A 25,521-nucleotide genomic window follows, 5' to 3' on the forward strand; every position below is an offset into this window, starting at 1 on the left:
GTGAATAAACCGGAATATCTTACATCTACGGCTTCGATCCTTTTTACTTGTTTACTCTGTGCGTTTGCAGCTAGCTCACTATTAAATTAGTATAATGTAAGTAAAAAGGCTTTATTTTAATGATAATTTTCAAAGTTAGACCTTGTCGATTAACGGTAGGGGCATCAGAGGTGGTGTTAAAGATGTAAGGTTTATGCTCAGTTTTTAATAGTTAATGTTTAGTTTAAGCCACTTTCTCGTTGCTTCTTAATTTCAGCTAACAATTTCCTCCAAAAACCTGTTTTTAGAATCGCGGTTAAATGCAAATGAAGGAAGAGCAAGTATTTAAAGTTGTACTGACTTCGTTAGAAAGCCAAAGATTCTGAGCAGCGCGCATTCGCCTTTTAGGCTACTCTCTCTCTAAGCTATTTTCACGATCGGCCGTACTTTAGGCCCTTGATAGCTTTGCCGTTTAGTTAGCGTTAAAGGGGCCAACTCTTGTAGGATATTGATAGCTTCGGCTATATCTTTTTAGTTAAGTTTTATTCCTTAGTATCCCTAAGTTCAAACAAACAAATCTGTTACTTAATAAGCAGCTAAAAAGCACTTATGGTAATCATAAAACAATTTCGCAACTGAAAACAATCGTAAGCAGCACTGCTATAATACTGTTTAATATTTCTACAAATTACGGAATGGCTCGGATTCTCCATAACTAAAAATTTGAAACCAGTTTCTCACTTATTCGTAAAATTCGTTGCTCAGTTGTTAAAGATCTCCCCTTCGATTTGAACTTCCGTGGAAGTTTTGCCTATCTTGTAAATGTGGTTCGACATATATATCTGAAGTGTTCAAATTTCTTGTCAAGGAACATGAAACGTACGTTTGAAGTGAAGAGATAAACATATTTTCACAGTTAATAAAAATTAGAAAATTAATCATAATTTAGGCTTTGGATAAAAATTATCCGTAAAGCTTCTTCTATTAGTAAATTATAATTTGTTTAACCCTTTCACATTAACAAAATGTTTCTTCTTTAATTAATGACATTAATTTTTCCCAGCTTTCAAAATTCTAATATCAGCTTTTTCAGGTTTCATTACTATTTTCCTCGATAGATCACGTTCCATTCCTTTTCTCTCTGATCCAATTATTATTTTTCACATAAAATAATTTGGCTCCCCCTTCCCACTGCTGAAAGCTTCTTTTTTTTGTTTGAAACAGAGGGATCTATAGCCGATTGCTCTCAAAACTGATTTCGAAATCTACCCGAAAAAGGTTATTTTTATGTTTAATTTAAAATTCTATAGCATTTAATAATGGCAAAAATTTGGTGCTGCTCTATTACTTTTCTTTTTATATATCCTGTATCTTTTGTCAGATAAATACGAACAAATTTTGCTAAAGCATTGCAGCATATTTTCTCTATACATACGTATTGTCAGCGAAACGTTCTATCGGTTTAGCATGCTGTCGGCTAAATGTCTTGTCAGCTTAATGTCCTGACGTTTAAATATCTTGCCGAATAAATGCCCGTGTCGACTAAATGTACATGTCGGCCAAATGTCCTGTCGGCTAAATGTCTCGTCAGCTAAGTATCACGAACCCCTATTTTTCAATGTAGTTACCTGCCCCTCCAATATTCTTGTTCAATTACAAAAATAATTCTTATTATCATTAAAATAAAACGCTCGCACAGCAACAATAACCTGATGATTGTACTTGGATATCTTTGTTAATTGTATGCCTGTCTGTTTTGTCTTTCCAATGGAATCTTGCATTCATGCTTCATCACAGCGTTCTGAGAAATCCCAAAACTTATTTCCGTCCTTTCCGTAAAGTGATTAAAACTGCGTGACTGGACCTAGTTACCTTTCTTCGTATTCAGGTATCATAAGACGTGGGACTGATTTGGCGCTCACTTTACGAAATTTAAGAATATCTTTAATTTTTGTTTTCACACCATTAACACTTAAAAGTATAGCAGTGATTTATCCGATGGTGAATATCCGATGAACCTTAACTGGTGCATCAGCATCAGTTAGTTTGCCTTCATCGATGTAAGTTAATGAACGTGTGCTTCATTTACCATCTCGGATTTCTTTAAAAGTCTTGCATTAATTATACAGTCTAAACCACGGATGAGTAAACTTTTTCGGTTGCGGGACAACAATCGAAAAAAAGAAGTTTGGCTGGCCAAGATAAATTTTTCTGAAATCTTAAAAACAATATACAAGTATTATAATTTAAATATGTTGATGAGATGAATGGAATTGCGATTTCGTTTTTGAAAGTTCCTTATATTGAGGTTCGAAATGAGATGTACTGCTTCTAAGGAACGACGCTAAATGCTCATCTACCAATCTACTTCTAAAATAATTCTTTCTAAGGTTCATAGTTGAAAACACTTGTTCACATATATAAGATGAATCAACTATAGCACTGATTTTATGGGCGTGAGATATTAAATTTGGGAAACTTGCTTTCGATAATGATCTTTAAAACTTTCAATTTGGAATATTTAGAAACAGCTGCTTGAAATGATTGATAGATTGTAACTCAGTTAATTCAGGCTGAAAATCTGACCTCACTGCTTCACAATTTACATTGAAAGGCATGGCAAAAGTATTTAATTCATTTTGAAATTTGCTTTGAAATCTTGAAATCTGCATTCGAACTCAAAATGCAGTTTTTTCAATCAATCTTCATAATTCTTAAGCTTCTCTTCACTTACTGAGGGTATTAAAGTTAACCTCAGGAAATGAGACAAGTCATTTTTATATCTAGCTGCCCAGCAAACAGATTAAGTTTTAATTTAAAAGATTTGAGATGGGCCCAGATATAGTCGATAAATTTATTTTTTCTTTGCATCTTGATATTCAAATTGCTCATATGACAAAGAAGATGTGTGAAAAACGCAAAGTCCGAAAGCCATTCTGTATTCTTCTAACATTTCGCACTCCGCAGCACACTATTTCTCATGGAAGAACGACACAATATCGTCTTTGAACTGCCAAACTCGCTCGAAAACACATCCTGCATTAAGCTATCTTACTTTCATGTAATACAGTACATCAGAGTATTCAGATTGCATGGACTGAAGAAAATCTCAAAGTTGCCTGTGAGTAAGCCCACGAAATCGAATAGTATTTAAAAAAGTTTCACGACTGCCTCAAGCACAGGTTTCATATTCAATGCAGATTTACACAGAGCATCTTGATCTATAACATAATGTAGAAAAACAACATTGTGTCCCACATAGTTCTAGATTAGAGAGTCCAAGAGATCCAGATTTTTATCCTGTCATATTTGGTGTTCCATCGGTCCGTAATACTACATATATTTGTTATAGGCACTTTAAAAGCCCTTCCTGACATTTACGAAAAATATGAAATCCCGCTGTCATTCCCTTTAAAGAACGCATGCACGCCAGTTCCTCGATAATTTCAAAGTTCACATAATACTAATTGAGCAGTATCATTTATATCAGTGCTTTCATCCACAGCTATACACCAAAATTTAAACTGACCAATCTTTCACTCTAATTGTGATGTCAAATTTTTATCGATGTCTTCGATTCTAGAAGTCACCATTTTTCGAAATAAGCTTACAGTTTCAAATTTATTTTTCTTATATGGACATAAAACATCACAAACTTGGAGCATACATTGTTAACCTCATCACTGAGAGATCTATTATTTTCAGCAATATTGTATGCTACAATGTAACTTGCACGCGTAGCTGCCTCTTCAATACTGTTTACCTTCTTGAAAAAATATTGTCGGCTTGATAATTTTTACAAAGATCTTCTGCATTTTGTTTTCTTTCATATTCGTACATTGCTTCTTAATTGGAATTCTTATGCTTAGATTTGAAATGACGGGAAATGCTATATTCTTTGAAGATTGCTACAGCTCCATTGAAGATGAGACACACTGGTTTATTTTTTACAACGGTAAAAAATATTTCCAGGTCCATTCATCAGTAAAAGCACGGCACTCTGAATCAACTTAACGTTCTTTAATAACCATTTTGGCGTTGAAATATTTTACGAATAACCGAAACAAGCACTAGCTGCGCTATACGTTTAATAATTCTACCGCTATTCACGATGATGCTATATATCCGCAATGTTTCCATACGGAATCAATAATATTAGAAATCGCGACAAAAGAAAAAGCCGCTAGCTGGAGCTTAAAATGCTCAGCTGCCACATATGAGGTCTAATTCACCTATAATGGATTCCCAAATGTCTGGTCCCAGAGAGAGATAACGCTTGTTGGCGCCAATCTACAGCTATAACTCAAAACGAACTTCCGCTTTTAACATTTTACCGATTGAAAGCTGTCTGTGCTTGCTATTTCTGTCGATTTATGTTTTGCAGAACAAAAATAGAGAAAGTAAAAAGATCATCAGTCCTTTGGAAAAAAGGAAGAAAAGCAATAATATTTAAACAAAGTAGAAATTGAGATGGATGTATAATATATAAATATATATTTCTTTTAATTTGTCTCGGACCGACAAATTAAAATTTTATCCTCGGGCCGGATAGGACTTTCCGGCGGGCCGTAGTTTGCCCATCCCTGGTCTAGATGTTAAGAGACATTCACTTGCAAAATGATTTTTAAGTTTCAAATAATTTCGGGGCCTGAGTTAGTTAGACCTTTTACGAATAGTTTGATTCTCATCATTGTTTTGTACCTCTAGTTTCGTCATAGTTATTACAAGAAACATAGATTAAGGAAACAGGAATGAACATCATTACTGAGCAGTTCAAGCATGTATATGTTTGCTCAGTGAATTACAAGAAGGGGGACTTGAAAATATGTGCTTATATTATAACTTTTCTCGGATGATGGGAAGTTGGTAAGAAATGTATTAGATCGAATTAAAAAAATGAAATGACAACGTTTTTTTATTACAAGATCTTTTTCGAGATAAAAGGCTTGAAAGTTCAGATCAGGATTGGAAACCAAGCATTTTCTAATCGCTAGATGAAGGTACGGATCACAGTAACGCAAGGATATGCATGGGAAGAATGCCATAGCTGATTACATTGCTCAATTTCAGTTAAAGAGAAACTTAACAGAGTGCACAAGACCCAGTCGGCAAAATCCAGATAGTGATGAGTTATTGTCAAACATAATTCTTAATTCCGACAAGTATTGTACAGATAGTTTGGCTTTCCAGACCGAGAAATATGACTATCAGTCGCTAACTAAATCATTAAACCACAAAGATATACACTGGAGCATTGATAATAATTGCGATTTAAAGGGTAAAACTCTTAAAAAGATGAAGATTGTACGTTATTGGCAAGAGTGTTTTTATAATGAGTTTTTTAGGGATACAATCCTTCGTATATTATATATATATATATATATGTGTGTGTGTGCCATTATGTATAAGAAAACCCTTAAACTAGAATACGAAAGAGATTGGTAATATAATGATTGGAAAATATTAATACAGAACTAGCTGTATCAAAATACCAATCAAATACAATTATTTCTTTGCAAAGAGCTCTATTTATCTCTTCTCTTTACGTATACGTTCTGTTTGCATACATTCCCCGCAAGGACCGATTACGACAATCCGAAGTCCAAGGTACGAAGCGTTTTATTGGGCCTTGAATGCTCACATTTCTTGTTTTTATGAGAGAAAAACAGGGTTATGAGGCATTGTAAGAACAGAGGGCTCTCCTCAAACATTAATCCTAGGTACTGGCCTTGTGGGCTCGGCGGTAATCAAGCCTTTGATGCATATTAATCCGAGGGAAATTCATTTATTACTTCCAGAATTTAATTGATGTATTCTATAATAAACTACGTCTTAGTTAAGGAAACAAATAATGTTTTGATGAAAACAATACCGCTTATTGAATAAGAAGCATAGCGATTTTAAAAAACAAATACCAAATAAAAACTGCATTTTGATTTTTCTGAGGAAATTCAGTTACGAAGAAAGAAATTAGTTACTAGATAACATTAAGATAATGAATTATCCATCCAATTAATGAAAGCTTTGCTTCCGATCATATTTTATTAATTACACAAATGAAGCTTATAAATTATTAAAAAATAATTAGCCAAATTTATGAATCTCAGTATTCTCCAAGGAAGAAGATTCATTCATTATTCAATTTAATTTAAGAGATTTTTTACATCTCTGTTTGGAAGAGAAATATGATGATAAATCTAATGTATTATTACTATATTATATTCTGTAACTGAATTATTTTTGAATTATGCATAGATATACATAATGATACATACTTTTAGAATGACAGTTATTATATTCATCCTTTTGTAAAAGGCAGTTTCGTGATACGCATCTCATTTTATACAGAACTCTATAAAATAATGTGAAATTTGTCCATTTAAAATTTTATAGTGCGGAATTTATATTTGGTTATTTAAAGTCGTAGTCTAATATTTTTAGATTAGGCACGTCTCTCTGACTTATCTAGTCCAAAGATATAAATCTTAGAGAAGATTCTATCTATATGTATAAAGAAGGATATCTGTGTGTGTGTGTTTGTTTGCGATTTAACTCAGTCACTATTATAACTATTGTCACCAACTTTCTACAGTTCTTTTCTGGGTTCTGGGAATGGTGGCGCCCACTTTTTTCCCAAACAAAATTGTTAAATCAGAGATAGTAATTAAAAACTCTGAAATGCTTATTTTTGCTCTCATTCTCCGTGTGGCAACAGTCTCGCAAGCTGGAGATAAAAATCTGTTTTATTTCGAGAAGCGTTGCCACTGCTCGTTTCCATTTCGACTATTCCCATCTTTGTACGACTTTTATCAGCCAAGATATTAAATAAAAACTCTGAAAATATTAATTTTCGCACTCATTTTTCCAAATCGCAACATCGCACGTGGGAGGTAAAAGTGCTTAATTTCGAAAAGTGTTGCTACTGCTCGCTTTCAAATCGTAGGGTCTGTTATTCAAAAATTTTGTAAGTTTTACAAAATATATAAAGAAGAATGCCTGTTTGTGTGTTTGTTTGTTCGTGTTATTCATTTCTGATCAATTTTGATAATTGTTTTTGCCATATTTAATCGACTAAGATTGACTATAGGTGAAATATTGGATGAGCTTTTACGACCATTTGATGAGAAATACGAAAATCATTAAAAACTGCATACCATTGTTGCTGATATAATCAGAGAGAGAATTAGTTTATTTTGCTATCAAAACCTTTTATGTGGGTGCCATATCGCATGACACTGAAAAATGTATGACTGTTATGTCGCGAGTTTCAATTATTAATATGTGTTTTAAGTTATTATTATTCTAATATTTTTATTTGTATTCATGTGTATTTTAATCTGGAGAAAAGTATTCTTAAGCTCTTAAGGTTTTATTTAACTCATTATTCTTGAGTAGGAATTGTAACAAAGGCGGGAGACGGTTGCGAGGACACACATCTGGTTTATTTGTTATAGCCTTTTACTAACAATGGAGGCAGTAGGGTCCTTTTAGCTAATGTGTATGAAACGGAAATCGTTCGTCTTGTCGCTTTGTAAAGTTTGCAGTTTTGCGTACTTCAAGACAGTGGGGGTTAGGTAATTGGGTCTCATAAAGTTAGTTTCGCTTGTTAGTTAGGGGGTCTATTTTTTTTCTCATGTTGTAAATACAGATGTTTTTCGGATTGCATTGTCAGATTTTCTGGTGTTTGATTCGTCATGGGTGTGTCATTTTCTCAATTTAGATAACATAAAATTCCGGGATTGGTAAGATTTAATTTTATGATTTTTTTTGAAAGCCTATGAACTCACAGAGGCGGAGAAACCGAGATTTCCTGGGTGCTTGCACCAGGCTAGAGATCATTCTGATTCTGATTTTCAAGAAATGTAAGAGGAGAAAGGTGGGGGCTTGACCCTTCGGGTCTTGCTTCTCGCGAGCCGCGTGAACAGCCGGCAGCGGGTATGATTTTTCTCTCGGCTTTTAGCTGGCGAGAATTTGCGTTGGCATAAGGCATAGAGCTCAGCAGAAGAATTTCGATTTCTCTTATCCCAAGAATTGTACGGCAGATTCTCTTGGTGATCCTGACATCTTGATGCGGTATTCCTGTTTTTTTTTTTTTTTTTTTTTTTTTTTTTACCGGCTTTGACTTCCTAATTAGATTTTGTTCCAAAGGTGTTCTACGCTTATGGTGAGTTTCGGGGCTTCCAGAATGAGAGACTCGTGTAGGACCCTTCTAAGGTGTGCGTTGCTATTTATTCTGCCTGTGCCAGCTGCGTCGATTTTTTCTTTCATCATTCCATGCTCTGGAATTTATTTATTGTAAGGACAGCTTCAGTGGTGTTGCAACCAAGTCATCTTTAAAATTCGCAAGAACTGTCTGCCTCCATTAACGATGATTTTGTGAATAAAGGACAGCAAGACTAATGTAGTGCTCGAGTAAACTTTGGACGCTGGACGATCTATGGAGCTGTCAAATCACCTTATTAAATCAGTATACGAAGGTATTCCCGAGTAAAGTGAGTGTTGCGGTTTGGACTTCACCCTGTGAGTGATTTTTTTTTATTTGTTTTACTTCAATAATTATCTTAATACTCAAGCAAGAGTCGGCATTTTAATGTTTGTTGAAATTTGAGCAATTACTGAAATTAATTAATCGATGTGGAAATTATCAGTGTTCTTAAAGTGAATTACCATGATAAATACTTAAAGTTAGAAGATGAAATGGAAGAAAATACTAGTGTTACACTTATGATACAGTAGAATTTAATAATGTTAATCTTAATTAATGTAAGCTGTATTTTGGTGTAGTATTATGTGTTATTTTGCTTAAAAAAATATGTGTTACTGATCAGTTATCCATTATTTAATTATATAATATATTCAAGAACTTAATAAATGTGTGTTTAAAATTTAATTGCATTTATGTATTTATGTAGCGTATAATTTACTGTGGTCTGTCATTGTCCCTCCATTTGTTTGAGCCGGGAGGCTTTTAAGAAGCATGGAGTTTAATTGAATTTGGAGTTATTGATATTTCCTTTTGCATAGGTTACTCACAAAGCAAACCTAAAAGTTAGATTGTACTACCACTATACGATTGATTGATAGATATGATATACGACTGATTGATAGCTATGATATACGATTGATTGATAGCTATGATATACGATTGATTGATAGATATGATATACGATTGATTGATAGATTTACTATACGAATGTTTAAGAATGTCGAAATGATATATGAATATTATGAATTAGATTTTGAATGTGAATTATATGTTATTTGATTTTTTTTTGTTAATTTTGTCCGGCACCATGAATCAAAGTTAAAAGTTATAAAAACATAAACTTAATTTTTTTCTACATAACATGACTATGAATCGTATTTTTTGCATCGTTAATAGAGAGAGATTACCAGCGGTATCGTTCTCTCTGTTGTTAGATACATTACTCTCAAGCTAACGTAACTGGCATCGGGTACTTCCACTGATCTACACTGGTGTGCAAAAATTACGGACGAGACGGTTTTTTCAATATAACTTTGTACAAAAGCTTTCCAAATCAACACATTTAATACCATAAGATCCCCAATACGTAAGGACATGAGTAATGTAAGCAACACTTACTAAAAGAGAAATCAGAGGGATAAAAAGAAGCTTTATTGAAAAAGTAGCATTGAGCGCAATGCGACTGAAGGCAGAAACATCCCTGTGATGCGTGTCCAGCAAGAAACATCCGGTCTTTAATAGGGGATATGATCTACCCTGACTGCTAGGCAGGTTTCACAGCGTCTGCCCATGCTGAGAATGAGGGTGTCAATGCGTTGTTGACGCATTGTTGCCCATTCGTCTTGCAGCGCCAATCGAAGTTCCGGAATCGTTACTGGTGGTAAGGTACGAGCTGCCAAGCGTCTGCCTAGAAAATCCCATATATGCTCGATGGGATTGAGATCCGGAGATCGTGCCGGCTAATCCATACGTTCAATATCCTCACTCTCTAAGAGCTGTTCGGCAGCTACTGTGCGATGACATGGTGCATTGTCGTCCATGAAAAGGAACTGCGGACCCATAGCGCCTCTAAAAAGACGCACATATGGAAGAAGAATCTCGTTACAATAACGGGTCCCGTTGACTGAACCTGCGTCGAAGATGTGCAGGTCTGTACGAGTACCAAGCATGATGCCTCCCCAAACGAGAACACCGCCACCTCCATACCTGCCCTTTCAATGATGTTCGAGGGATGATTGCGGCTTCCCCGCTCTCTCCAGACGAGTATGCGATGAGAATCGCTACTCAGACTGAATCTGCTCTCATCTGTATAGAGTACTCGTCCCCATTCATTGTCTCCAATTCCGATGTTCCCGGCACCACAGAGAACGCCTTCTCCGATGGGCAGGCGTTAGAGGTACAGACCGTACAGGGCGTTGTGCAAACAGACCACCACCGTGCAGTCTTCTGGCCACGGTAAAACGCGATATCGGTCGTCCAGTCGCCTGTGTCGTGTGTCTAGCGATTTCTCCCGCTGTCTGCCGCCTGTTTCTTCTGGCCTGTAAGGCAATATACCGGTCATCTGCCGGTGTGGTTCCTCGTGGATGACCACTACTAAACTTCCGGATAGCTGTTCCTGTAGTTTGAAATTGTCTCTAAAGTCGTGAAACGATGCTGTGAGCAATTCCGAACTCTGCAGCCACACTTGTCACACTGCGGCCTTCCTCCAACTTCCCAATGATTCGACCTCGGGTAAAAGCATCCAGATGTCGTCTAACAGATTGATTATTCGCCATTTCTCGCTGAGGTAGCAACTCGGTGTGATTTTAACTGCTATACGGCGTGCAATCTCTTTGCAAGAAATACTGATCTTACACCGACAACATGCTTTATACTACTCAGACACTCCCCCATTATGTCTACCTGCATATCTGCGCATGTGCTACCGTACATCACCTTACTTAATCTCCTGATTGGTCTTTCTGTCCGCTCTGCCTCTTCGTTCAGTTGATATGCTAATTTTTCGACTTCGTCCTTAATTTTTGCACACCAGTGTAGTCTAAAGATATACTAAATCTCAGCCATTGTATCTTAGCGATGTCAAAGTGCATTTGCTTAGACTTTTTATTTTGCACATAAGGTATAATATGAAAATATCAAGCGTGATGATTGCTTGAACGTAGAAGTATGTATACGATATTTTATATATGTTAAGATACAATACAATGTAATCTCCAGTTGGTTTTCAGAATACTATACAGAGAATAAGAATAAGAGAGTTCCCAACTATGCAAAAGCAAATCAGAAAATATAAATTGTTGACAGAAACTGATTCCAAATGATAAGAGGAACACGATATTTCCACTTCGAAAAGCTTTCCTACTTATTTCCGTTCTCTTTACATATATTTTCTGCCCATTTCACTTTATTCTTTCTTTCAGTCAGTTTCAAAACATTATCCGTAGCGACTACCGAGTTGATCTGAGACAAATCTATGGTAATGCCTATGAAGTATAAATTTTAAATAATGCTAATGCAAAGCAGAAAAATATTACAATTACTTATAATTTATGTATGAAATGACATTTTTTACAAATAAGGATACGTCTAATGTATGTACTTACCAAAATATTTATTTCAGGGTGAGATTTTAATTCTTTATCCACTTAATATCAGTATTATTATTTATTAAGTTATTCTTCTACAATGAAACTTATAACTTTCTATTAAGAAAGACCACCAGGTATGTGAGATTGATGCAAACAGAGAAATTATAAGGACCATTACTAGACTGAGAACCAGCCATTTTGGAGGAATGAAAATTAATGAAGATGGTACCAGATCATATTGAACTTGTAGAAACTGCCCCGAAACGGATCATTCTCTAGAATACATCTTCACCTGTACGGCAATACTTGTAGTTCTGTCCAGCAATAATTGTAGTACTGTACGGAATTTCCTTTCCAGAGAGAGCTATATAGTGAAAAGATAGTGGAACTGACAAAAACAGTGATTGTCACGCAAGGATCCATTTGACTTCTCAAAGGACACCACACCAACCAACCATTTGTTGTTCTGAAGGAAAATTTTCAAAATGATATTGAGTTTTTTATAGTAATGTTTAAAACATGAAAAGGAAGTTTGAATATAATTTTTAGAGTTGTTGAGCATCAGTTTAGATTCTGCTCTGATGAAATTGGAAATTAATAATTATTTTTTGATTTGAAGAAATCCTGGAGCTACTCAATATAGCAATGAATTTTCAGTTTGCTTTAGATCAGTTTTGCTGAAGTCATTAATAGGTAATGGACAGCAATTTGGGTTCAATCAGTTATATTTTGCCAACATAATTGAGTGCCTCAGATGGAAAGCTGATGAACTGAATAATGAAAAACTTATTGCCATAGATAAACTCAGGACTTCTTAAAGAAAGAGGGGTAGGACAATATTGATGATGATGAGAGTGTTAAAATATGTGCACCAGAATTGATAGCTGAAAATAAAAAAATATTAAGATGACTCAAACCTTGTGTGGCATATTATGGAAGTTGAATCAATACAGAATGTAAGCTTATAATTCATCGAACGATAAACAATGCATTTCGTTGCTTCAGAGAATGTATAAAGTGAAGAAGAATAAAATTGTGCAGACTTAGAATATTGAAGTATTTAGAGAATAAAGAAATGAATTATGAAATACGTGCATTTTTTAAAAATTGCTTCTAATAGAAAGTTTAAATTTATTAAAAACAAAGAGAGAAATATTTTGGGTAATCCAATTATTTTTCCCGTATTTTTCCAATTATTTTTTCTTAACTCTTCAATTAGTCTGATATTAAACAGTCTATAATAGACTTTCTTTAACTATGGTCCTCGGAACCTTCTTTTGTGGAACACACAGATTTAAAATAAATAAATAAATAAAAATAAAAAATAAATTCAAATTAATTTTGTATACAGCACTATAGCAGAAAATTTCGAATTTTGGAAATTACACATAGCAATCAGCAAACGTCCTTCAGTTTTTATACCAAGACAGCTATTTTAAGCCAGTTATTCTATCTACGAACGTTTCGCCCTGGTCCTAGTAGAAAAAGAGGGATTTAAAGCACTATGACGGCAGTGCTTCATATAAGCATACATACAAACATAAAACAGCCATGCAAGAATCGTAAGCTCAGACATCTCATTACTATAAGTACTAATATTTATTTCATTTTCAATTAACATGATAAACATTACCCAGACTCTGATAAACTTGAATTATTAAAAACGAATATGAGTTTTCATCTGTTAATTTAATTAATTAATTCTCATAAAAATTAAATGAATTTTAATTAATTATATAAAAATATAGGTATACTGGCGGTAACATATATTTAAAAAGCACTTTTGTAGAAGACAAGAGTAAGATGGTTCTGAGAATATTGTAATTAATAACAATGGTCTTCACTTAAAAAATGTTAGAGAAATACTGGTCTAAAAAATTGGTGGAACGCACTACCCGAACTATCCGAGGTGGCGGACATATTGCATTATAATCTTGAAAAACGCGATGGAAGATTATTAGTGTGGAAATTGCATTAAAAAGTAGAGGAAGAAGCATATTTTCTTATTTCCTTCCAGTTTCTAGACACTAGCAAAAGAAATTCATAATACTTAATTTTCATTTTGATGAATTTATCGTCGTTTAGGAAAGGAAGAAAGAAATGAAATAAAATGGAAAGGACAATTACGCACATTGATATCTGTCTAATGTAATTTGCCGCTTTAAACATTAGAATATGTTTTGAGAAAATACGTCGAATAGAAGCGAAAATAACTTGGCAGAATTCAATTAATGAAACGAAAAAGAAGTGTTCTAACTGGATGGTACGGTAATGGTTCTATAATTGAATGACAGAGGCAAAAGTTTAAGGACAAATGAAACAAACTTTTAAGGGTGAAATTTTTTCCCCTTGGCGTTAAATTAGAAAGCGTTGTATGGTCACAAATAGATTCTAATATAAGCTTGACATTTAGAATTAAAAATCGCTTTCGTTCTCTGGGGGTATGGAGACAAAAGCTTCTACGAAGAACATTTTTGTTTTTTGGATGCGTTTACTACTTTTGTTTATGCGAAACCCTTATTCTGAAGTTCCAAATGTTATTTTAAGGTTTAATACAAACTAAGAGCTTTTCTTCGAATAGTAGAGAATGTATTGTTTTTGGCTTGAATACCACTTTTGTCCTCATTTGTAAGTAAATTATGTATTATGAGTATATCAATATTTTATTCAAGAAATGCATTTTAAAATCAACAGAAACTCTTAATTCTTAGTCATTTTAGGTGATTTGTAGTTATATTATTGTATATTAATTATATTTTCGGAAACAAATTCCAGACGTACAGGAAAATCATATGACAAAAGGGCTTTTTCTAATTCGTAAATGGAACTGTTTTAAAAGGCTGTCAAATTTTAAATTTCAAAGTTAATTTTCTTTTAAAATTTTCTTCTCCCCCTACCCCTCAAAAAGTTTCGCAAACATCGATAGCTTCACATTTCGAAAGCAAGCGGAATGAAATGTAAGAAAATATTTCAAATTCTCCCAAATGGTTACGTTGGGAAAATTTTGCAGTTTATTTACAATATCGAATTTTTACTCTCAAGCATGACAAAATATGTGAGGACTAAATGTCTAAGCAAAGGGATGCTTTTGTGGAGGACATATTAAAGGAAATTACTCGTCTTTACATTGCACACCGCGAAATCAAATTAGCTGTGTTTAGCGTTCTGATCTTCTCGACTGTTAGTGGGCACAGTGTAGAACTGAATAAAAAGATATATGAATATTTGCACTCTCATGCGTCTTACTTGGACTTAAATACACAACCATATGGGAAATCAATAATATTAATGCGCAAGTTATAAAAAAGAATTTTATATATATTTCATTAGACGTTATGACATAAAACATAGTTCACAAAGTAATGCTTCGATCTCTTCATAGATTTAGATAAACAATATTTAAAATCTACTTTTGATGACCAATAGTATGTAGTTAGTGTCCTTTCTGTTATCACTTGTACCTATACATGTGAATGAAAATATTAGTTGCTTCCTTTATAACGCCCTCTATGAAGACATACATTTTTTTAAGACAGCTAGCTCTGGTGTTGGTTGGCATAATTAAAATAATCCTGATCCTAAGAACTATTTTAAATAAATTTTCCTTAATTTGTTTTTGATTATTACTCTATGAATTCAATACAAATACAAATGTTGTTATTGTTCTTTTCTTGTCTATGTATTTTATGAAATAATGGTTGCCAGAGCCTCAAGGAAGTTGATTTCTAATTCCACAGTAATTTTGAGGGAGAACAAACAGGGGATGACCAAGGGTCTTCCATCCTTCTTCCCTATAGCCAAATCACATGCCAGGATTTTCGGCTCGCCATGTATTTAAAGTGCCCCCTGCCGCAAAGACTCTATACATTTACAAACATACGTGTCTTCTCCGGGTTTCGAACCCCCGCCCCTCGGTACCGCAGTAGGCTCCTCTAACCACTATACCATCTGAGCGGCCCAAATACAAACGTAGAGACAATTTGTTACCAACTGAAAATAGAGTACAAATATATTGAAATGAGGTAATCTATTTTTGAAGTCTTCTGAAGAAATGCTATTCAAAGCACAGTATTTTTCATTGCTTACATAAATTTGTACACAGTTCTAGAGCAATTAAATCGTTAATCTTTCGAGACTGCAGTAAATTCAGTTAATATTGGTTGTCAATTTGATTTCGAATGCTCTCATTTTAATATCAATTATTACTTGCGTTTCCTTAAAAAGAAATGCTTAATTATGTTTAATAGTAGACAGTCATATTCGGTAAAAATTCTTTTCCCACTTCTCACTTTCATACACAATCAACGTCACATACTCTTTCTTAGTAAAGTTTGAAAGCTATGGGTGCCTTTTGTTTATACTAGAAACCTTACGAGTAAGAGGCTGTATGTTAGTGATATGTCAAGTATTTAACACAGTTAAGGCTTTTGAGTACACTATCATCTATTTACTACAGTTTTATTAAAGAATCATACGTTAGATTATGATTCTTTAATAGACTGACGTTAGACTTTTTAAATGAACATTTCGTAGTAAATACGAAATGTTCGTTTAACAAGTTAGAGAGTTTGCTTAAATAGAATACAAATCAAAGTTAACAATCTTTACAAATACTTGAAGTTATTCTATAATCTATCTATATTATATAATTAATATACTATATATAATCTTTACAAATATTTACACTCGATTAATCCGAGTGTTGAAATGTAGAACTTACGAGATTCACTTATAAGTTTTTAAATATCTTCAGGATTACCTATTAAGTAATATTATCAGGAGTATATTCCATAAAACAAAGCAACATGTTGAAAAAGAATGAAGATAAAATACAAAATTAGCACAAAATTTTTTTAAGACTTCTTTGCATGCGAACATAAATAGAATCTTCTCTCGCTAATGTATATCGTTTGGCGCTCGTTTTTTTACGTTGCCAAGTTTTATTATGCAAAAGTGAAACTAATTTATTATAATAATAAGTAAATAGGGTGACTACAGATCTGTAGTGCCACAGTTAGGTTTACTGGGCAAATGTTACTTTCCTATCCTTCCTCCTGTTAAAACACAAACTGGGGTCCATTTGTGGTATTTGATGATGCTAGACTGAATTTCCTGAATTAGTGTATTACGTGAAATATTCGAAGGGCATTAGATATAAAACTTATACCCAAAATATATTTGAAAGAAATTTGACAGTGATGATATACCAAAATGAGACAGTTAACGAGATTAACTATGAATGATAAACGATTTCGAGTGTCATTTATCGAATCTAATAAAAAATTATGGATATACTTAAAGATAAGAAAGCGTTATGAGATCAATTACGTAGGAGGAAATATCTGGCATGTAGATCTCATATCAAAGAAAACCTACTCCGCTTTAAGATGGATTTCCGATAAGCAATGACATCATTCCAATTTTTTTTAGTGAAATGATGCAATTTTTGGAACTATTTTCGTTAGTTAAGAAATGTTTTAGGACAAAGACAAAAGTAATTGCCAATTACAGATTTTTCATCCAATTAACTAAAGTCAAAATAATGGAAAACTGGAAAAAATAATCAACATTAAAATTTAGAAAATAAATATATAATACATCTAGTTAATTAATTTTAGCAGTATTACTAGTAAAATAAATTTATAAAACTGTTGTTAGGGTTTAAATACATTAGTATTTATCAAATACATAAATTTTTTAGTACCTTAAACATAAGCTAAATATGTTTTTCAAGGCATGAAATTCATTAAATAATAATTATTTATATAAAAATAATGTAAAAACAATCGATGTGCAAGATGTTGAGTTCTAAATTTATTATAATAAATGCAAAATATAATGTAAAGAAAATAATAATAAGACTTCATTCTTATTAAAAATATTCTATTTTATTTTTTAAATATAAAAGTCCTTCATATTGCTGCATACATACGGGTTGGTATTAGCTTGAATGCACAAGTCCGATAATAGGTTAACAAAATTTATTCTTATCAAAAGAAATATACCAGAAAGCTGGAATCTAACTCAGAGATATTCGTATAAGGTTCACAATATCACGCAGTATAATCAGTAATTATACTTTAAACTACTAAAATCGTTAAAATACTACGCAGTGCAAAGCGTAAAGAGAAAGCGAAATCTGTTTCTACCTTTATATTAATCTCTGAAGCAATACCGTTTGGTTTTTCTCAATTTCATGCCTTAACAACCTTTTCAAACTGAAATAAAGAACTGACATTTACTTGTAAGGGAGGCTCATTGATCAGAAGGAAAATATTCAAAGAAAAAAACAGACCAGAAAAATACACAGGAACATAAATTAAAAATAACTGACGTAGTCTGAAAAATATCTTATAATACACCCGAGTAAGCTTCCTTTCAATTTAACAAGAAATTTTTAATTCGATTTAACTTAGCATTTTTATTTTAACTAAAATTTGAAAATCATAGAGTGCGAAAATTTATTTTTCTATGAAAGTCCACAATCACAGGGATCATCTCTCAAATAAACATTTTCTTTTGAAGAAAGAGAAGAAAGAGAGCCATTATTTTATTATTCTCTAAGTCAAGATATTTCATTATCAAATTTAAAAAAAAAAAAAAAAAAAAAAAAAAAAAAAAAAAAAAAACGTAATATTTTAATTAATAAATGCATTCATATATTAGCTGCATATCTTTAGGAATTTAAAGTAATCCGAGATCTTTACGTCCTAATGAAAATAGAAACAGCCTAAGTTTTTTAATCGGCTAGATTCATCATTAATTGGTTACTTGAGACTAAAGTTCGGTTGGAACATATAAAAAGTATTTATCTTGTTGCCATTCTGTAAAAATGTTTTTTCGTTTTTGCTTGAGTTAAACTTAGTGTAATAATTAATAAATTAATCTGCTGCTTAAATGGTACTTTTTCTCGAATACTGCAAAAACGATAGGTTAATATTTTTAAATACAAGTAATTAATGTGTGTTACTATAAAATTAATTTATTCTAAGGAACTAAACGAATTCAACTGGCAATAAAAACATTTAGAAGCGTATTTATCTACATAAAATTTTGGTTTGTAATTAAATTTGAATTATTTAATATTAAAAATTTAGAAGCAGAGAACAATTTTTTAATTACAGTTTGATAATTTTTCACCAGAGAAGAAAGTGTTTTTCATTTTCTAATTGGTGTACAGATTTAAAGCTCTTGCCTGAAATAATTAACAGCTGGCAGCAATATGTAATTCAAAGGCATTGAGGTGCAGTTTCTGTTTCAGCCTAACACAAAAGAATTACCTAATGCAGTTTTTATTGTTTCATGAGAAAGAATAAAATAAAGACGTCGAGAAATTAACATGATTCAACGGAAAATTTACGATAGCTCACTCAACTAAGACTTAATAAATCTCTTCAAAGAAATGTATATGTAAAAGCAAATTTTAAATAATATATTGTATTGAAGACAAATTTGATTTCTAGATCTTGTTATTAAATATTAGAAGCTAAAATGTATAAATGAGCTGATTGCAATTAGAATTTATAATAATTTCCAATACATAGTGACAATGAAATTATATTTCCAGATAAAATGTAATAGATTCTTTAAGTGAAAATACATGAGTTTTAAAAATAAAAATGCTAAAAAATCGTTTGTAGCGGTTCTCGTTTGTTTTCTAACACGTCAGTATTATTTGAAAATAATATTTACTCAATAATGAAGAAATGACTTCAGAATTTATTTACATAAACATCTCTTTCAAAACCTACTTGATAGAAAAGTGTTTTTAAATTGAAACAATTAATTCAAAACGTGCTGGAAATGAGCTGACTTAAGCGTTCCGAAATTATGAATGCATAATTAACATTCAATAAAAATATGTAAACAACAGAGCGTTTAATATTTAACTAGATGCCCTTACTTTTCACGCCCTTTGTCATACATTCAACTAATGGTTTTAGGTAGGAATGTTCGATTTTTGTGTTGTAGGATTCTCCACTGTGTATTTCTAAGTTGCAGTTGAAAGTGAAGAACCTTAAGAACTAGTGAGCGAATAATCGCTTGAGTTCGTGTACAGGAAACCACAAGTAAGAAGGGTTAAATATTCCTTTAATTATTCCAATTAAAGTTTAACAAAACTCCGTCTTGGAGTAGTACAAAGCCGACACTTGAGTTTGAACTTGAGAAACTAAGAATTAAACTAAACTAATCTTAACTAAAGAGATATAGCCGAAGCTATCAAAATTCTAACAGAGTTGGCCCCTTAACGTTAATAGACTGCGAAGCTATCAAGGACCTAAAGTACGGCCGAGCGTAATAATAGATAGCTTACGAGAGAGTAGCCTAAAAAGGCCGACGCGTGCTATACAGAACACCTGGTATCTCTCTCGCTAAGACTGAAGAACTTCGCGGTTAAATACCGCTCTTCCTCATTATGTATCCAGACATGATTCTAAAACTACATTCTGGCCGGAAGTGGTAAGTTTAAGTTAAATATATAGAAATCTGAGCAATAACATTCCTTAGTCATGAAACATAAAATATTTTAATTGATCTATGTATTTACTCATTAAAGTAAATAGTATACAAGTATGTGATTCAACGCAGTCTCTGCCTTAAAAATCTTATATCACATAAAAACTCTTGATTTTCATAATATATTGTCTTCCATGAATTTTTGCAACATTTCAAATACTTAAGTAGCAGAAAATCCATTGCGAAAATAAATTAATGAATGTTCTTTGCATAATTATATTAGCCATTTTGGGAAAATTGAATTAAAAAAATGTTTAATCATTAAAAAAACAAAATCTGAAATGTTTCAGATTTTAAATTACGTCCAAAGGGGCGTTTTTTAACATTTTGTGTGTTACCTTTCTTTATTAAATATCATGTTCCTCGCACTTAAACCATAAGATCCAGTGCAACAGCAATATCGAAAAATAGTTTTAAAACGAGCATATCTTTAGAATTTCCGATACAGAGACTCACGCGCTGGAGATAAAAATGTTTTTTCTGCACAACGTTGTCATTGCTGGCTTTGAAATCCTTGAGTTTGTTAATCAAAAATTCGTCAAAGTTTTAAAAAATAGGAAATCGATTATAACACAAATTTCAATTTTCAAATTTGGTCTTCCACATGCTCATATTCGTTGGAGGATTACGTTATTCAAAATTCGATGACTCTATGTACCGTTACTTTATGACAATGTGAGAAATATACATACATTTAAGCAGATTTTCATTATTTAATTTCTTCAAATATAATGCAGGACTCTAACATTTTATGGCAACAGTTTGAAAAGTGAACCGACATTTATGAGTCCGACGCAAAATGCCAAAACGAAAACAATAGTCCTTCAGGGACAAAGCCCCTTTGGACTAAAAAGTCATCTACACAAGATAAAAGATAATGAAGAATGATTTGTTGCCAGATGTCGAAGAAATTCATAACTACATCTGAAAAAAATTTAGTAACTGAGTTCTTGCACGTGAATACTTTAAACAAATCTTTTCTGGTATATTAAAAAAAAAAAAAAAAAAAACAGATTTATTTGAATTGTGAAATTTCCCACCTTCGGATTGCTCAAGTTGGAACGAAAGAGAATAAATATTTGCTTTCACAGTCAAAGTTGACATCATCATGCTGTGGGCGTTGAAGCAAATGAAACTGCCTTCTCCATATAAATGACTGCATCGTCTTGTAGGTATAGAATATAGTGATAATAAATCTGGTGCAGATTATACTGTTGTATGACATACAGTAAAGCATGTTTGCCGATATTTATGAATATTTGTTAAATTTTGTGAAAATTGGTTTAATTTTATGTTTTTAAGCGCGAAATTATGTTTTTAGGAATTGTGCAATTTTTTGAGAAAGTTTGGCAGTATGTCGCCAAACTTGCATCGCAAGGAACACTCTTAGCAGATATTCGGTTAAACATTTTTTTTATCAACTACATATTGTTGCGTGCGTACGGGTTCGTTATGAAATGAATGCACAAGTCCGATGAAAAATGAACAAAAATTTATTATTATCACAACAAAAATGCTTAAATTTTCTCAAATTATCATGCAGTATTACAATATCTCACAGTAGTTTTCTTTTAACTACTCAAATGTCAATAGAACGTAATTCAAAACAGCTAAAGAACGCTAATCCGCGAATTCGCTACAATCAACAACAGTAGTTTTCTAAACAACAACAAACTAAGCAACTACTACAAACTGAGATGTTTTCCTCCTTTTATAAGATTTTAAAATCACGCGCTAGAATTTTCCAGTACTTTCTCGAAATCAAAAAGAGATATTTATTTATTTAATGCACGCGCTCTTGTATTTTTAATTTTCCGGCTTAGCTTTCTTTTAATATTCGTCACGCGCTGCACTGCGCGAGAAATAAAACCATTTAATTTCTAATTGAACTAACATTAGCTTTTTAAATACCAAATTCGTAACACTGCCCCCTTCCCAAGGACTGCACGTCCCGGGCAGTACAATCCCTGGACAGGAAGCAAAACTTACAACTGTGGCATAAATGCATTAATAAGCATTACATTACAATAATAAACAACATGAACAATAAATGCAATACATAAAACAAATCAAATGCTATCAAATACAAATCAAATACACATTTAAAAACAAAAATGGACCATGGTCTTATACTATTTACAATTATTTACATTATGTACTATGGCCATAGTAATGAGCTAACCTGTCGTAATGAACGACTTTAGGTTTAGAGTTCGAAGACTTACGAATCCGAACCACGACGTCATTCAGCCTGTTTAGGACTGTGTACGGCCCATCCCAAGGTGACTGTAATTTCGGACAAAGTCCTTTCCGTCGAGTCGGATTCCACAACCACACCTTGTCTCCTTCGTGGAATTGATGTTCAGTAGCTCTTGTGTCGTATCGGGTCTTCATCTTCTCCGTCGCCAAGTTGACTCGCTCTCGTGCAAAATTGTGCATCACTTCAAACCGGGCCTGGAGATCTTGAATATATTCCTCAGACGATGAAGGAGCATCCGGAGGGCGGCCAAACAATAGATCACAAGGCAGACGAAGGTCAAGACCGAAGAGCATCTGTGATGGAGAATAGCCGGTAGTCTCGTGGACAGCACTGCGGTAAGCCAGTAAAAAGAGTGGTAATTTCTTGTCCCAGTCCTGTTGGTTTCTGGAAACCACTAATGAGAGGTTATTAAGGATGGTTCGATTGAACCTCTCTACCATGCCGTCCGACTGGGGATGCAATGGCGTCGTTTGAGTTTTGTCAATGCCAAGTAGTTTGCATAGTTCTTTGATTACTGCCGAGGCAAAATTCCTTCCCTGATCGGAATGTAACTGAAGAGGCACTCCGAACCTGGAAATCCAGTGCTGTATCATTACCTCAGCTACTGTGACTGCCTCTTGATCAGGAATAGGATAAGCTTCAGGCCACTTGGTGAAGTAATCAATGACAACGAGTATGTATTTGTTGCCATCAGCAGTTCGTGGCAGAGGTCCCAGGATGTCAAAGGCGATACGTTCAAAAGGCGCACCTACGTTGTAACGTTGCAGTCTGCCTCGGCTGCGTTTCCTCGGTCCTTTCCGACCTGCACAGGCATCGCAAGATCGGCACCACTTTTGCACGTCATTCTTTGCATTATTCCAGTAAAAGCGCTCACGAACTCTCTGTAAGGTCTTCATAATTCCAAAGTGACCTCCTGTAGGGCTGTTATGTAGTTCTTTGAGGACATCAGGAATCCGGGATCTCGGAAGTATCAGTTGCCATCGGAACGTCTTCCCATCATCCGACTCGAATTTCCGGTATAAGACGCCGTTTCGAATGTGAAGTGAATCCCAGAGTGCCCAGTATTGTTTTGTTGTAGGACTACAGATAGAAATGTCCTGCCATGTAGGTTTTCTGTTTGATGACTCTATTAAATCAAGTATGGGTTTAATGTCGCGGTCTTCCAGCTGGTCTTTCCTGACTTCATCATCACTCCACGGGTCTCGAGCAGCCGATGTTGATGTTGTAATTTGTCTTGCGACCGGAGTCAGCAGTTCGTATTTCGCTTCCACCCTGGAACAATATCGGCAGTTTTCTTGGCAAGGTCTTCTAGACAGGGCGTCGGCGTTTCCGTGTGATGATCCCTTACGATGACGGATAGTGATGTCATATTCTTGGAGTCTCTGTATCCACCTGGCTATTTGACCCTCAGGATTTTTGAAATTTAAAAGCCACGCCAATGAGGCATGGTCCGTGCGGAGGAGGAATTTTCTCCCGTATAGATAATGATGGAAATGTTCTACAGCTTTGACTATGGCGAGCAACTCTTTCCTTGTGACACAGTAATTCCTCTCCGGTTTAGACAGGCACTTGCTCCAGTAAGCTACTACACGTTCTTGGCCGTCTATTTCTTGGGATAAAACAGCACCGACACTTTCATTGCTCGCGTCGGTGTCGAGAATAAATGGTCTGTCGAGCTGAGGATACGTCAGGATTGGAGCAGATGTTAAAGCTTCCTTTAAGTTGTTAAATGCATCCTCGCATTCCTTTGTCCACAAGAATCTTTGCTTGCTCTCTGTCAGCTTGTGAAGTGGTCTTGCGATGGAAGAAAAGTTCTTCACGAATCTCCTATAGTAGGTGCAAAGCCCTAGGAAGCTTCTCAGCTGATGGACATTTTCGGGACGCGTCCAGGATTTAACCGCTGATACCTTTTCAAGATCCGTGCGCACACCTTCTGCAGAGATGACATGTCCCAGGTAAGTCACTTCCTTTCGAAACAATTTGCATTTAGCGGGAGTCAGCTTCAGATTGGCCTCTTTCAGTTTCTGAAGCACCTTTCTAAGATTTTCTAGATGCTCTTCAAAACTCTTTCCGACGATGATGATATCGTCCAGGTATATCAGACAGGCTTCGTAAGAAAGGCCTTTCAAAACAGTCTCCATAAGACGTTCGAATGTTGCCGGCGCATTACACAGTCCAAACGGCATCACTTTGAACTACCAAAGTCCTTGTCCCCTAGTAAATGCCGTCTTTTCTCGGTCATCAGGATGGATTTCTACCTGCCAATACCCACTCTTTAAATCAAGTGTTGAGAACCACTTGCTTCCAGAAAGAGTGTCTAGAATGTCATCAATTCTAGGAAGAGGGTAACTGTCTTTCTTCGTAACCTCATTCAACCGGCGATAGTCAACGCAAAATCTTGTTGAGCCGTCTTTCTTTCTGACGAGAACGATGGGAGATGCCCATGGACTCGCTGAAGGCTCGATGACATCGCCTTCTTCCATATCTTTTAACAGTGTTCGCACCTCTTCCTGTTTAGCAAACGGTAGACGTCTTGGATGTTGCTTGATCGGGGGATGATCGCCAGTATCTATTCTATGTTGTGTCAAACTAGTTCGACCCACGTCAGAAGACGAACGGGAGAAAACAACTTGAAGATCTTTAATGACGCGATCGGCAGCATTTTTCTCTTTATCGTTTAATTGTGCATTCTGCAATAACTCCGATGTAATGCTCTCTGAGGACACGGATTCTGGGATGTTACTCTTTTTTTCAACGCTGGTTACTGGAGTACATGTTGCAACCACTTCACCTTTCTTAATAACTCTCGACTTTTCAGTTACATTGGCGACTCTCACCGGGATAACCGTTCTGGATAGGTCGACGAGTGTTGAGGCTACTAATACTCCTTTTGGGATATTACAGTTATTGGGATATTCTATGATGCCGTAGCGGAAATTTCTATTTTCGGCTATGGATCCAGGAAGTAAAATTTCTGTTCTTGCCGGTATTGTAATATAGTCTTGTGCTATGATTTTATGGACAGATTTAACTTCTTCATCATTAACGAGAAATAACGCTATGTCCTCAGATGTAGAATGCAATTCGTTATTTTTAAAATCCAAGGAAAAATTGTATTTCCTTAGAAAGTCCAATCCGAGTATGCAAGAATCAGTGATTTCTGCTACATATGCCGTGTGATGGTAAGCGGC

The 25,521-nt window shown here is 34.3% G+C and overlaps 1 protein-coding gene across 1 annotated transcript in view; it reads right to left on the reverse strand.

The window, feature by feature from the left end:
* The window catches only part of LOC118185857 (cell surface glycoprotein MUC18-like), a 1,126,921-nt gene that overhangs the window by 127,102 nt on the left and 974,298 nt on the right, over positions 1-25,521 (reverse strand). The window lies entirely within an intron of this gene.

Source organism: Stegodyphus dumicola, chromosome 7, assembly GCF_044657685.1.
Source record: "Stegodyphus dumicola isolate Sdum_Otavi_A_Nest chromosome 7, ASM4465768v1".
NCBI classification, from domain to species: Eukaryota; Metazoa; Arthropoda; class Arachnida; order Araneae; family Eresidae; genus Stegodyphus; species Stegodyphus dumicola.